This window comes from Balaenoptera borealis (genome assembly GCF_965194805.1).
Source record: "Balaenoptera borealis genome assembly, chromosome: 13".
In the NCBI taxonomy this organism is placed as follows: domain Eukaryota; kingdom Metazoa; phylum Chordata; class Mammalia; order Artiodactyla; family Balaenopteridae; genus Balaenoptera; species Balaenoptera borealis.
In genome coordinates, this window is record NC_138870.1 from 96,919,991 (window position 1) to 96,934,524 (window position 14,534).

At 58.4% G+C, this 14,534-nt stretch overlaps 1 long non-coding RNA gene across 1 annotated transcript in view; it reads left to right on the plus strand.

Annotated features, from left to right (window-relative positions):
* LOC309610253 overlaps window positions 1-14,534 on the plus strand; it is a 29,700-nt gene that overhangs the window by 10,713 nt on the left and 4,453 nt on the right. The gene's annotated exons all lie outside the window — the stretch shown is intronic.

Sequence of the window (14,534 nt, forward strand, 5' to 3'; positions counted from 1 at the left end):
CCAGCTCCGGGAGCTGCTATGTCCCTTCCTTCAGCCGTCATACGCTCACAGTCACAGAGTCACACGCTCGCACGCTGAGCCCAGCAACCACCACGAGACCCACTTGCCGCACCGCCCAGCTCCTGGCTTTAGGACACCTTTATCTGGTCCCGTTGTGCTGTCTGTGTCATCTGCCCTTTGTACCCAAACATCCCTATGGGGTGGCAGCCTGCTTCTCACATGTGCACACACCCTTAGTCACTGAGACAGGCACACTCACCATCGCTTCATGAATTGTCTTCTTGGACCTGAGCAGGGGCGGCAGGGAGGGAGGATGTCCCAGGAGGGCCTCTCTACAAACAGCCACACGCACCCACCCTCTGCCCATTACTGCCTAGGCAGCATGGCACAGTGGCCAAGGGGCAGGCCAGGGGCAGGTCACCTTGGTTCAAATACTGCAATGGCCACTTGCTGGCCAAGTGTCTCTGGGACGTTTAACTTCTCAGTCCCTCGATTTCCTTCCCTATACACTGGAGAGACAACTATAATTGGAGGGAGGGAGGGATTTCCAAGAGGCATGGGAAATTTTTAGGGATGGTGGAAATGTTTGTCATCTTTGCTGGTGATGATGAGTTCACGAGTATTCACACATATCTAGACTGATAAGTGCTTTATTGTAGCTCAATACCGTTGTAGAAAGATTTTTATCTACTTCATAGAGTGGTCTGGAGGCTCAGATAAAGTAATCCATGTGGAAGCACAGAGCAAGATGCCTGGCACATGGAGTACATCATTCCTTCGACAAAGCTTTTGCGTGTTCCCTCAGACACCGGAACAGACACTGTTCCAGGCGCTGTTCCAGGCACTGGGGAGACGGCATGATGCTGATACTGCCCTGGAGGAGCCCCCATGCAGAAGGACAGACAGATGCATAAACAGATAAATCAGGAGACAGGGTGACAAGGGAGGTGGGGCGGGGGAGATAGGAAGATAATCCCAAAACACAAGATTTGAAGTCTAGAGACTTAGAGATAAAACCCTGCTCCACTGGACAGCTAGGTGTTCTTGACCTTGATCTTCTGTATCCTTCTTTATAATTGACAATAGCTACCACTATTATTATTGAGGTGTCCTTATGGTTGGTAGTGTTCTTCTTACTCTTCATGTGGTTTCTCAGTGCTCCAATGAGATATGTTTACTCTTATCTTATGAATGGAGATGTCGAAGCACAGAGAGGTGTAGCAACTAGTTCAAGGTCACATAGCCACAGAGTTCAAGGTCACACAGTGGTGGAGTCAGGACTGGAACCCAAGTAGTCCAGCTGTAGAGCCCACACACTTGCTTCAGCCCCCATGCTGTGCTGTGTCCTGGCAGGCGATGACGACGACCGCAATGACACTTCTTACACAGGGCTTCGGTGAGCATCAAACACACGAATACCTGCAAAAGCACTTTGCCAGCTGAGAGTGCTGCGCCGATATGAGCTCTGACTCACATACAGAGTGCTGTAGGAGCACAAAGAGGGAGCACACAGCTCAGCCTCAGGGGGGATGTGATGCGCGAAGGCTCCTGGGAGCAGCAGCATCGAGCACCTACGGTTTCGGGCCCTGTGTGAAGCGCTGGGAAATGGGAAGGGGAAGCAGAGCCAGTCCTGGCACTCTGGGACCGCCAGGCTCTTGAGTGAGGTAGACACAAATTGAGATGGCTTTGCGCACTGGTTAGAAGCGGCAGGACTGGGACGGCAGAGGCAGCAGGGACCACAGGGCACCTGGGCCTAAATGCCATGCTGAGCAGAACCCCTTTCCTGTAGCACCTCTCCTTGCAGACAGCATGTCAATGTTGGGGGTGGGGGAAGAACACCCCCCCTTTTCCTCCGGTCAGGCTCTGCTTAGCCGACACCTCCTCCAGGAAGAACCCCCAGACTTGGTGCTTGCTCTGGGTCCCCGGAGCATGTCCCCCACAGTATTGTCATTGTCTATATATGGGTCTAGCGCTAGACTGACACCCATTCCAGCTCCTACCGTACAATAGTTGCTCAATAAATGTCTGCTGAAGGAACGAACGAATGAGTAAACATCTTGCCTGTTTCTTCCTGGCCTGTTGGTTCCACCCGCCTGAAGGGTGGAAAGAGTTGCAGGGGGGAGCTTGTAACATGAGCCTCTAAACTGAGATGCACAGGATATCTGAGGGGCACTGCCCTCACAGACCCCGGGAAGACCCCAACCCATCTATGGCACTGGGGCCGCTGAGGAATCCGGCTTTCCAGGAGGGCTGGGAGCAGGTTTTGCAGGGTGGGGGGCCACACTCCCATAACTCTCACCCCTTCCACTCCCAGTAGGTCTGAGCCACGTGGAAAACCGAGGGGCCACAGCCCTCAGCTAGGTGCTGGAGGGGGCCTGCCCAAGGCTGGGGGCTTTTGGACTGTGTTTAGAGCAATCTAAGCTCTCGTCCATTTAAAGCGTCTCACACCATGGGATTGGGGGCCAGGGGCTGAGGAAAGAACTGGCTTCAATCCCGCGGGCAGACTTGTGCCCTCAAGTCCAGAAGGGTGGGGATGATGTGTCCTGGGGATCGCCACTCTGCTGAGGGAGGCCTGGGAACACCCACACCAGGCAAGTTTGCTTTTCCCAGCTTGACGGAAGAGGAACTGGCCCTCCAAACTGGGAACAGTCCAAGGCCAGGCCACAAATGGCCTGAGACCCCAGCCCAGGCTGTATGATGGCAAAGTGCATCCTCTACGCCCACGCCCTGTAGCTGCCATCAGCTCCCCCAGCCCCCTCACTGGCCGGTCCCCTGACTCCCCATCAGCAAGGCCTTTGCCCTTGCTTCACCCTCACGGTCACCCAGGGAGAGGAGTATTACATCGCATGTGCTCATTTTACAGATGAGGAAACTGAGGCTTAGAGAGGGCAAGGGACAAGGCTTCCCAGTAAAGCTTGCCTGGGTTCAAAGCCCCGCTCTACCATTTACTAGCCTGTGACCTTGAACAAGTCACTCGACCTTTCTGAGCCTCAGTTTCCTCATCTGTAAAACGTGGATGGCTATAGTAATTACCTCATGGAGTCAAATGAGTTAACACATCCTATGTTGAAAGCAGGAGTGGGCACTCCAAGTATGTTGTCGGTTATCCCTGTGATCATTATTATCACTCCAAGCTGCACGCGTACGTGCACGCACACACCCACCTGTGAGTCCCAGAGGCAGGGCTAGGAGTGGAGCGCACAGCTGGGAAGGCCACAAGCATGTCACCTTGCGGGGGGGGTGGGTGTCCTCACCTAGTGCCCCACCACTTCTGTTAGAGACACCCCACCCTGGTGAGGCCCTGGCCACTGTGGCCGTGAGTAACAAGGAGGCAGAAGAGACCCCAGGAAGGCAGATAGACAGACCCCCCGCCCCCAGGCCTAGGGAAGCCTGGAGGAGCCCACCACACTGCCTCTGCGGCCTTGGGCCTCGTGTCCTGTATACAAAGGCAAGGGAAGCGTCATGTTTGTTTTCCTGGGGCCAAGGCGATGCATTTTTAGCTCCTTCAGTCTCCAGACAAGGAAGAGGATGTTTGGACGGGCAGCTCTGATCTACCTGTCCTGGAAGCTGGCTGGAAATGGAGTGAAGCGCCCCAGGGTGAGGGGAGCTGGGCCAGACAGGCTGGGAGATGACCCCACCCGGGACCTGGTTGGCTCTGCCTTAGAGAAGGGTCATTCTCACTGCACCTTTTGGTGCTCACCTGCTGGGCCTGGAGCACCCTGATTATCGTGACAACCTCACTTCCAGAGCATTCACCCTGGGCCAGGCCCTGGGCCAAGAGCTTTACCGGAACTGACAGCACTGAGAGAAGTACAGCAATTATTACCATTTTATTACCAGCAAAGGAACAAGGCTGGCTGTGTCCTTACCCGCTTCCTGGAGGGCTGGTGCTCTTGTCATTGTGTTCATACCTGGGGGAGGAGGCACTGAGGCTCAGAGAGGGATACTAGCTTGCCCAGCATCACCCAGCAAGGAGGTCACAGTGCCAGGATTTGAATCCAGGGCTGTCATGCCAAAACCCACACTTTTGCCATCTACCTGTTACATGATGCCTCCCTGTGTGGCCTGGATCAGAGCCGCCCAGCTTTTCATGTCACTTTGCATGCAGAAAAGTAAACAAATTTTACAAGCTAGATGAAGGAGACTGTGCAGGGCTGGACGCAGTGGGCCCCGGAACCCGCCCACCACCCCAGGGCCGGGAAACTGCCTGCAGGATATGGGTTAGCCAGCCCTCTCCAAATCAGGGTGTCCTGGCTGCCGGGTGCTGACGATTTGACTAGGAATTCTGGAAGGGATGAGGACAGGCAGGTAACAGGCAGCCCCCCTTGGTGGGGATCCAGCTAGGACAGCACACAGACCCTTACCAGCTTTCCAGAGGAATATATTGGGAACTGCAGGAAACATAAAGGGCCTGTCCAAAGAATGGGAACCCAGCCACAGTGTAAAAGTCACAAGTTTTTCATCAATATTCATAATAGCAAATGTTTACATGGCACTCACTTTCTTGGCAACTTGCTCCAAGCCCCTCAGGTGTATTCACTCAGTTAAGCCTCAAGAGGGGAGCTGTGATCACCCCCATTTTACAGATGGGGAAACCAAGGCCTGGGGCAGCTCTGCAAGGTCAGGGATGAGTGAGGGCAGAGCTGGGATTTGAACCTCGGCAGCTGGTGCCAGAATCACTCTCTGGATATCTACGCCCATCTGCCAGCCAGGCAAAGAGGAAAACACCCAAGTGCCCAGTTTACCTGAGCTTTGCCCTCACTCACTCACAGATTTTGGCCTAGCTCCACCCCTCTCTGGGGAGGGCCCTCTGGTGGGCATTGGTCTGAACCCCTTGCTGAAGGAGCCTCATGAATGATGCCCCACCATACCGGGCAGGGGACCCTAGAGGCTGCTAGAAAGGAAATGCACGTGGGAGGTAATGCATGGTCCTGTCCTGGCCCTCCTCTCTCCCTTGCCTCAGTTTACCACCCGCATCCCCATCTCCCACCACCGCCATTAGGAAGCTCCCCTTTGGGAGGAGGTCAGACATGGCTTCGATGTTCAAGACCCTGACCCCGCAGTACAAGCCGTGGGCATTCACAAGGGACATCTGAGGTTCAGAGACATCATGTGACTTGCCCAAAGTCACGCAGTGAGTCAAGGACAGAAATGGGTGACAGTCTGCCAACTCCAGGGACCCCTGGCCCTCCTCTGCAGTGGGGAAGGCCCCCAGGGCGGTGATTCTGGAAGGGTGTTCCATGGGAGAGGGCCGGAAGCACATGGGTGGGAGGGAAAGGGCTGGGTGAGGCTGGGGTTCACAAGGAATGGCTTATTTTGACCCCAAATCACACCTTTACTCGTGGTGTCCCCTCCCACAGTGCCCTTCATGCTCCTCTCCATCCCAGGTCTCACCCACTTCCTCACCCAGCCTGCCTGCCCGCTGGGAGCTTTTCCTGGGGGTGAGTTCTCTTCCCTTCCCCTAGCACGTTGTCCCTTCCCACCACTGCCTGGAGGCCACTTGAGGCTATTGCCACGTCCTTAGGTGTGTCTTAGGTCCTCACCAGGGTGAGTTTCTTGAGGGCAGGGGCTGTGAGCTGGGGGTGTGTGGGTGCTGGGTGCGGGAGGGAAGGGTTTGGATTGATGGACAAGGACCCAGCTGGGTAAGCCCCGCAGGCCTGCCTTTGAGACCCTGCAGGTGCCAGTTACTGGCTGTGTGTCCTTGGGCAGGGCATCGACCTCTCTGAGCCTCAGTTTCTTCGTCTGGAGTCTGGGATGGCCTCATTTGCCTTGCAGGGCTCCCCTGAGGATGGAATGGGAGAAATGTTGCGAAGGCGCCAGCCCAGTGCCCAGTACCGCGCGCTTGCTTAACACGCAACGCAGTTAGTACCTTTTCATCGTGGTCTAGACCTCCACCGTTGCTCCTCACATGAGGCCCACCAACCAGCAGCCGCATCCCCAAGGGGCTTGTTAGAAATGCACAGTGCCAGGCCTAGCCTATACCTGCTGAGTCAGAATCTGAATTTTAAGAAGACCCCTGGTGATCCATGTGCACAGTTTGAGGAGCACTGACTTAAAGCACGGGTCCAAAATGGTCCAACATCGTGATTTCACTGCTCAACCCCTGAACCACCTGACAATCCAGGGAGAGCAAAGTATATTATCCCCATTCTACAGACAAGAAAACTGAGTCCTAGAGCGATCACACAACTTCCCTGATTCACATGATCAGGAGGTGGCCAAGCCAGATGTAAACCAGTGCTATGGGCTTCAGAGCTACACCTGCTGGGGTAGCCGTCCTGGGCCAGTCCAGTGCTGGGCTTGGAGGAGAACAGTCCAAGACCTCAACGTGCTTATCTGCCTAATGGGGTCCCAACACAATCTGGCTGTGGGGAGTATGTTCAGACGTGCCCCGTGTGGTGCCCCAGAGTTGTCCTCACAGGGAATTGGGTGTTGCATTGCCAGCTCACCTCTCTGGAGCCCCCTGCCCTTGAGGGGCTTACAGGCTGAGGCAGGCAGGTGGAAGACAGAAAGACCGAGACAACAGTACAAACACCCTCAGGCTGTGCTTATATAAGTCAACAAGCAAACAGAGGGCAGCCCGGCGGGAGTGACTAATCGTCTTAATAGGAACCACCATGGCAGCGGGCATAACGCTCCCTGGCCACCAGGCACATCCCTGCTGAAGCCACGGAGTTGTCATCAGTGGACCCAGTGGGAACTTGAGGCCCAAGGAAGCTGGGCCACCTTCCTCCTCCCTCTCCTCCTCCTCCCCCACCCCTGCTTCGGGGCTCTGACAGGATCCCCTTCATTCTTCCTTGGATGTGAACCGTGCTGAGGAGCCCAGAGTTCACAACCAGCCTCCACCACATCCCAGCTGTGTGACCCTTGGCTAGTCCCTGCCCTCCGGGCCATAGATGAGGATGATTCTGGAACCTTCCACATTTGGTCACGAGGTTAATCCAGCGACCGAATGTAGGTGCTTAGCACAGAGAGAGCGCTGGGTAAACGGGAGCTGTGGTTGTGATTCCCCTCACTTGGACAAGGCGGTCCCCACAGGTTGCCCCAGAGGGAAGCACCAGGGGGATGACCATACCCTTATTACAGATGAGAAAACTGAGGCTCAAAGAGGGGAACTGACTTCTCTAAGATCACCCTGCCCGTTAGAGCTGGAGCAAAGCAGGATTTGAACTTAAGTCACAGGACTCCCAGGGCAGTGCTCAAGGGGAGGGAAAAACAAAGGTCAGAAAGGCAGACCCCTCCCCAAGTTCCACCCACCCAGAGTGAGAGCTTTTCTCCTGTGGGCTCTGGTGGGGGGGGGGCGTACGGAGATGGGCGTGTGTGTCTGTGTGATGTCGGGGGAGGACATGGGTCTGTGTGCATGTGGGCATCCGTGTGTGTCCATGAAAGCACACAGGCCTGGGAGTCAGGGATGACGAAAATGCCCTGGGCCGCCGGCGATGGCCCACATGGGGGACACTCAGCACCAGCCCCCAAGGTCACTGGGGCCCTGTGTGCAGACATCCGGGGGGCTTCCCCTCCCAGAAGACCACCACAGGGTGGAGGAAGCATCTCGGCCTCCACCTATCATTTCTCCGTCCATCCCCCACCTCTCCCAGCTCCTTCCTGTTTTGATGGAAGGAAAAAATTTCAGCTTTTTCCTTCTTTATTTTTCCAGACGGGTGACTCGCTCTGGAAAGGAATTCCCCCCTCCCCAAACCATCATAATACCTATAAATCGATGCCATAGATACAGGCCCATCCTGTTGTGCTGGGATAGTCACCGCTATTTTTGGGCGCTTTATGGGGGTGGTACCCCAGGGGAGGGGATATGGTGGGAGGGGGCTCAGTTGTCTTTTCCCAGTCCACATCCCCCCTCCCAGGTTCCTCCCCACCCCCACCCGTCCTGCCTGCCTGAGTTCTGGGAGGAGGGAAGGAAGCCTGCTTAGCCAGGGTATAAATAACTCAGGTGGTTACTCAGCTCCTGAGAACATGATAACATGAGTCATGATGTGAAATCAAGAGGAGCAGTGAACAGCCTTGGGCCGCCGCCCCGGGCAGGGCAGTGGGGCTGCAGGCAGAGGAGATCTGGTGCCCGCAGACCCACAGTGGGCAGAGCCCAGGAGGATGGGCAAAGCTGCCATCCCACGCATGGTCTCAGACAAGCCTCTTCCTAGCTCAGACCCTCAGTTCACTCACCTGGAACACGGAGCAGGGAGGACTGGGTGGGCTTCGTTCCCAAAGCCCCCCCTGAGCTGGGAAGAGGACGGGGAGCAGAGGCCACGTTCTGAGTATCGAAGCATTGGGTCCTTTCCCTTCACCTGTCACAGTCAGTGGGAAGAGCAGGTCTCTTGGAACTGCTGGTCCCCTTCCCCCATTTCCAAGGCAGGTGGCCCAAGGAGTTCCCTGGGCCTCAATGGGACTTGCAGGATGGGTGGTGGGAGCTTAGACGGGAGCACAAGGTTCCTGGACACTTGGGCTGCTGAGCCTTCCCCCACCAGGGTGGCCATGAACGAGAGACAAGCCCCACCCTCTTTTGGCTGCCCGGCCGCGGTGTGGACATGAGGCATGGGTTCAGAAACAGGACACCCTCAAGGATCACCGGCTTAGCCAGTGTGATCAGTCCAGGCAGCTAGGCCAGGCTGCTGGCCCAGTCCCGGGCTCTGGCAGGCGGGGGGTCAGAAGGCAGCCCCAGCCCACGCTGCCTGCTAGCCCAAGGAAGTCCTCAGCTTCAGGCTCACCTCCAGAGCAGGGCAGGCCTGGACCCCATGTTGCCATGGCAACAGGTTCTGGAGCCTGCGCAGGCTGAGCCACCCTCTCCTGTCCCCCCGTGGCTGGGAGAGGGCTGTGCTGGGGAGAGGGCTGTGCTGGGAGAGGGCTGTGCTGGGGAGAGGGCTGTGCTGGGGAGAGGGCTGTGCTGGGAGAGGGCTGTGCTGGGGAGAGGGCTGTGCTGGGAGAGGGCTGTGCTGGGAGAGGGCTGTGCTGGGGAGAGGGCTGTGCTGGGAGAGGGCTGTGCTGGGGAGAGGGCTGTGCTGGGAGAGGGCTGTGCTGGGAGAGGGCTGTGCTGGGGAGAGGGCTGTGCTGGGAGAGGGCTGTGCTGGGAGAGGGCTGTGCTGGGGAGAGGGCTGTGCTGGGAGAGGGCTGTGCTGGGAGAGGGCTGTGCTGGGGAGAGGGCTGTGCTGGGAGAGGGCTGTGCTGGGGAGAGGGCTGTGCTGGGAGAGGGCTGTGCTGGGAGAGGGCTGTGCTGGGGAGAGGGCTGTGCTGGGAGAGGGCTGTGCTGGGAGAGGGCTGTGCTGGGGAGAGGGCTGTGCTGGGAGAGGGCTGTGCTGGGAGAGGGCTGTGCTGGGGAGAGGGCTGTGCTGGGAGAGGGCTGTGCTGGGAGAGGGCTGTGCTGGGAGAGGGCTGTGCTGGGAGAGGGCTGTGCTGGGGAGAGGGCTGTGCTGGGAGAGGGCTGTGCTGGGGAGAGGGCTGTGCTGGGAGAGGGCTGTGCTGGGGAGAGGGCTGTGCTGGGAGAGGGCTGTGCTGGGAGAGGGCTGTGCTGGGAGAGGGCTGTGCTGGGGAGAGGGCTGTGCCGGGAGAGGGCTGTGCTGGGAGAGGGCTGTGCTGGGGAGAGGGCTGTGCTGGGAGAGGGCTGTGCCGGGAGAGGGCTGTGCTGGGAGAGGGCTGTGCTGGGAGAGGGCTGTGCTGGGAGAGGGCTGTGCTGGGGAGAGGGCTGTGCTGGGAGAGGGCTGTGCTGGGGAGAGGGCCGTGCTGGGAGAGGGCTGTGCTGGGAGAGGGCTGTGCTGGGGAGAGGGCTGTGCTGGGAGAGGGCTGTGCCGGGAGAGGGCTGTGCTGGGAGAGGGCTGTGCCGGGAGAGGGCTGTGCTGGGAGAGGGCTGTGCCGGGGAGAGGGCTGTGCTGGGGAGAGGGCTGTGCTGGGAGAGGGCTGTGCTGGGAGAGGGCTGTGCTGGGAGAGGGCTGTGCTGGGAGAGGGCTGTGCTGGGGAGAGGGCTGTGCTGGGAGAGGGCTGTGCTGGGGAGAGGGCTGTGCTGGGAGAGGGCTGTGCTGGGGAGAGGGCTGTGCTGGGAGAGGGCTGTGCTGGGAGAGGGCTGTGCTGGGAGAGGGCTGTGCTGGGGAGAGGGCTGTGCCGGGAGAGGGCTGTGCTGGGAGAGGGCTGTGCTGGGGAGAGGGCTGTGCTGGGAGAGGGCTGTGCCGGGAGAGGGCTGTGCTGGGAGAGGGCTGTGCTGGGAGAGGGCTGTGCTGGGAGAGGGCTGTGCTGGGGAGAGGGCTGTGCTGGGAGAGGGCTGTGCTGGGGAGAGGGCCGTGCTGGGAGAGGGCTGTGCTGGGAGAGGGCTGTGCTGGGGAGAGGGCTGTGCTGGGAGAGGGCTGTGCCGGGAGAGGGCTGTGCTGGGAGAGGGCTGTGCCGGGAGAGGACTGTGATGGGAGAGGGCTACGCCGGGGAGAGGGCTGTGCTGGGAGAGGGCACTTGTCCTGGTGGGAGGGCCGCAGGCTGGGGGCACAGCGGATTGCTGTGGACCCTGGATGGCAGTCAGGATACAGGGCATCTCTGTGGCTTTCGGCAACTCATTCCTAAAATCTGAGCCCCACCCCGGCTGCAAAATGGCAGAGCAGTGGGGAAGACTAATGGCTGTCCTGGCTGTTGAGAGGGTCGCACAGCGGAACAGCTGCGATCAGGGCCACCCAGAGCTCCCTTCTCATCTAAGACGCCTCCTCCTTCCCACCTTTGGCCTTAATCCCAAGGGCAGCACCCCCAGTGTCTGCACCCCACCTGGCTCTGCCCTGCTGACCCTGGGCCTGGCTTCTCCTCCAGCAGGGAGGGGGCCGCCGCCCCCCCACCCCTGCATGCTCAGACAGCTTGGCATGGCTCAGACCCAGCCATTCAGTGGACAGCCTGCCCTCTGGCCCCTCACAAACAATGGGGACTCCAGGAATATTGTCCTGCCTGGGCTGAATCAAATGCTCTAAATTTAGCCCATCTGATGCGTCCTCTGCTTCCTGCCCCTGCTGCCCTCCTTTCAAGGCGATGAGGTCACCCCGGAACCGCCTGCCCAGCAGCCAGACCCAGGGGTTTTCCAGGTCCAGGGCTGCGCTTTTGCTCTTGGGGAACGAAAAGCCAGGGGATCAGGGGTCATGAGTCCTACTTCCCTCTCTCCCTCCTGTCCTGCCCAGCCCTTCAGGCTGCTTGGTCCAGAGCTGAGTCTCCAGGAACTTTACCACAAGCCTGGGTTTGGGGGAGGCCACGGAGGGAGGGAGCAGCGAGCACCCGGGGAAGGCGCTCACGTTGACAAACCAGGGGCCTGGATGTGTTGGAAGAAACACAAAGTCTCATCACCCCGTTCAAAAAAGATGTATTGAGTGCCTGCTCTGTGCTGGGCCCAGTGCTGGGAAAGAAGGTAACCCTGCCCTCCTTTACTCCTCCTGGAGTAAACAGATCAGAGGAAGAAAGACAATCAGCAAGTAAACAATAAGTGACCAAGATCGTCTCCATTGTGACACATGTTATGAAGGAAAGAGATCAGAGAGATGTGATCGCAAAACGTGGGCAGAGGGCCCGGGTTTAGAGAAAGGGGGCAGGGAAGGCCTCTCTAGAGGTGACATTTGAGCTGGGTCTTGGATGACCAGAAAGAGCTATTCGAAGATCTGGGTGGTGCCAAGACCTCCAGGCTAGAGGAAGGACAAGGGCGGATGCCTTGGAGAGAAGAAACTTGTAGAGTTGGGGCAGCCGGGGAGCCAGGAGACCACTCCCAGTAGGGATGAGGGTGGGCAGTTGCAGGAAAAGGAGGCAACAGGGGCCAGATGGAGAAGAAGCGAGGGTAACATCCCCTGTGTGAGAGGCGCTCCCCTCACCCAGGACGATGAGCCACGTGCCTGACTCACAGATTTAAGAGAATCTGTTGGCTGCTGGGTAGAGACGGGACAGCAGGGAGACCAGGCAGGATGCTGAAGCCTAACATCTTGGCACAATAAAAGCTATTTTCTAGAGGGCACCTTCTAAATTTACCTGCTTTAGTCCTCTCATGGGTCTCTGAGGCCCAGAAAAGGTATGTGTCTTGCCCAAGGTCACACAGCAAGTTGGAGCTCCGCGTGGAAAACCTTTTATAAGAGGTAGTAAGAGGTGCCTTGCCACCTGAAAAGGATAGGTTTTTTCAAGAGCATCCTGTCTGAGAGGCTGCCCTCAGCCCAGTTCTCCCAGTCTATAGGCTGTGCCGTGGCCCCTGCCTGCTCTGGTTGGGGAGGGGGTGAGTAAACTAGGGATGGCCAAGCCCCTCCCACAGTCCTCCCCCACCGCAGTCCTCTCCCCTCTCAGAAGCCCCCGCTCTCCTGCTCTGCCAAGACTCTGGCGTTGGCAGGGAGTTGTGAGGGCCTCTGGAATGTGGCTTTCCGGTGCCAGCAGCAGTGTGCCAACCTTGGTAGAGGCCTTGGGGGCGGATGTGGGAATCACCGGATCTTGTCTGGAATGGGGTGGCTGTCAGCCGCGAGCCAGGCGAGGGCTGGGCCCTGCCTGCCGCTTCTCAGGTGGGGGCATCCCGCGCTGGAGCAGCCCCCGGGGCTCCCAGAACTGCTGACCTGCTGTCTCTCTACTCACCATCCCTCCAGGAGCAGGGAAGCTGGTTCCCTAGCAACAGTGCCCCCATCCCACTCTTCCCTCCAGGCCCACATCCGCTGTGCCTCTAGGTTTACCCTGCAACCCTGTTGGGGGTGAGGGGAGATAGCGCTCTTTGAGATTCCTGTTACACCAGGAGTGAGGAAAAGAGCTTTGGGCCGAAGCTGATCTAGGTTCAAATCCCATCTTGACAGTGATGGACTTTCTGGGCCTCAGTTTCCTCATCTACAAAATGAAGATGATCCCCCTGCACAAGGACTTGGGGTGAGAATGCAATAAGGTAACCCCCACCCCACCCCCAGGGCCTGGCACTCTCCAGCGCTCCTTGTCTGTTGGTTCCCTCCCTCCTCTCCCCTCTCCTGCTCGGTTTCCTTTCCGTATCCCCGTGTCCCCTGGCTGCCTGGAGGGAATAGCAAGCTTCTTTGCTGTGCTGGGACCAGAGACCGGGAGAGATGGAGCACCGGAGTGGCCAGGGGCAGTGCGGCACCTGGTTAGGGTCCTGGCTCAGGAGTCAGACAGACCTCTGTTGAGTCCTGGCTCCTCCACTGATGAGCTGTGTGGCCTTGACCAAGTTACTAAACCTCTCTGAGCCTTGATTTCCTCACTTGTCCAGTGGTAATAATAATAGTGCCTTCCCCACCAGGGCTGTCGGGACATAGCTATCATTGTTAGCGGGTAGGGGAAAGAGGGTATTGGGGTGCTAGTGTACCCCAGCAGCCCCAGGTTGTTGGAAACATCTGGTGAGGGTGAGAGGCAGACTTGAGTGGCTGAGGAGAGAGCAGCCAGCACCCAGACACCCACCCTCCTGTGCCTCTCATGGCAGGAAAGCTGAGGGGCCAGCAATTCTCTGGGGACCCTCCGCACTCCCAGCTTTGCTGGTGGTGGAGCTGGCGAGGTCTCCTTTTCCAGCCAGACGCCCTTCAGGCCTGGGCCAGGGCCGCCCCCTCCTCCCCTCTGCCAGAAAGGCCCAAGCCAAGATGCCTTTATTTTTAAACCTGCAAACAATGCTTGGCCAGGCACGGCCTCCTGCAGAGGACAGAGAGCAAGGATAGGCTGGAAGCCGCACTTCCGAGGCCGGCAATGCTCACCTCCAGACAGGTGCCAAGGGGACGTGGCCCTCCCACCAACGGGGGCACAGAGTCTGCTCGGGTTCCTCTCACCCCAGGCCTTGACCCTGCTCTCCCTCAGGGGTCCAGATTCCAGAGTCTTCCGTAGTCCCTGTTCCCCTGGCTGGGACGAGCCACCACCATCAGATGGGCCTGGATGAGGCACACCTGCTGTGTTTGGGTCCCCACAAGGGCCAGTCCCAAGAATGACTGTAGGACCCAGGACATCCGGCGCCTCACAGGGGCTGGCTCAGATTCCCGTTCCACCCCAGAGCCCCCTCAAGACGAGGCTGGGCATTCTGCATCTTTGGAAAGGCTCCCCGCCCAGTGCCCTTGATCCACCACTGCGACTCACACCTCCCTCTGCCCACAGCTCTCCAGAAAGCTCCTGCTGAGTCTGTTCAGCAGGAGGCCGGTGCACTTGGCAGTGACCAGCAGCTCAGCACTCCTGGAGGGCGGGGCAAGAGCAATGGACCAGGAGTCGGGGAAATGGGGTCTAGTCCTGGCTGTGCCATCAACCTCCACGTGACCTTGAGCAAGACCCATAACCATCCTTCTCCCTCAGTTTCCTCTTCTGCAGAACACGGGTAATCGACCCACCCTACTCCCATCTCAGGGAGGGAGACAGCTTTGTAAGCTCTGAGGTGCTGCACATGTGTGGGACACAGGGCCTCTGGATGGGCAGGAGACACTGGAAACCGGTGTCCCCAGTACCTGCTGGTCTCTACGAAGAGCGACAGACACCAGACCCCAGAGCCTGGCTTCAGATCCCGGCCCTCTGAGGTCAGGCTCAGTCTTTAGGTGGGGCAACTACCCAGGTCCCCATCTGTAAAATGGGATCATGAC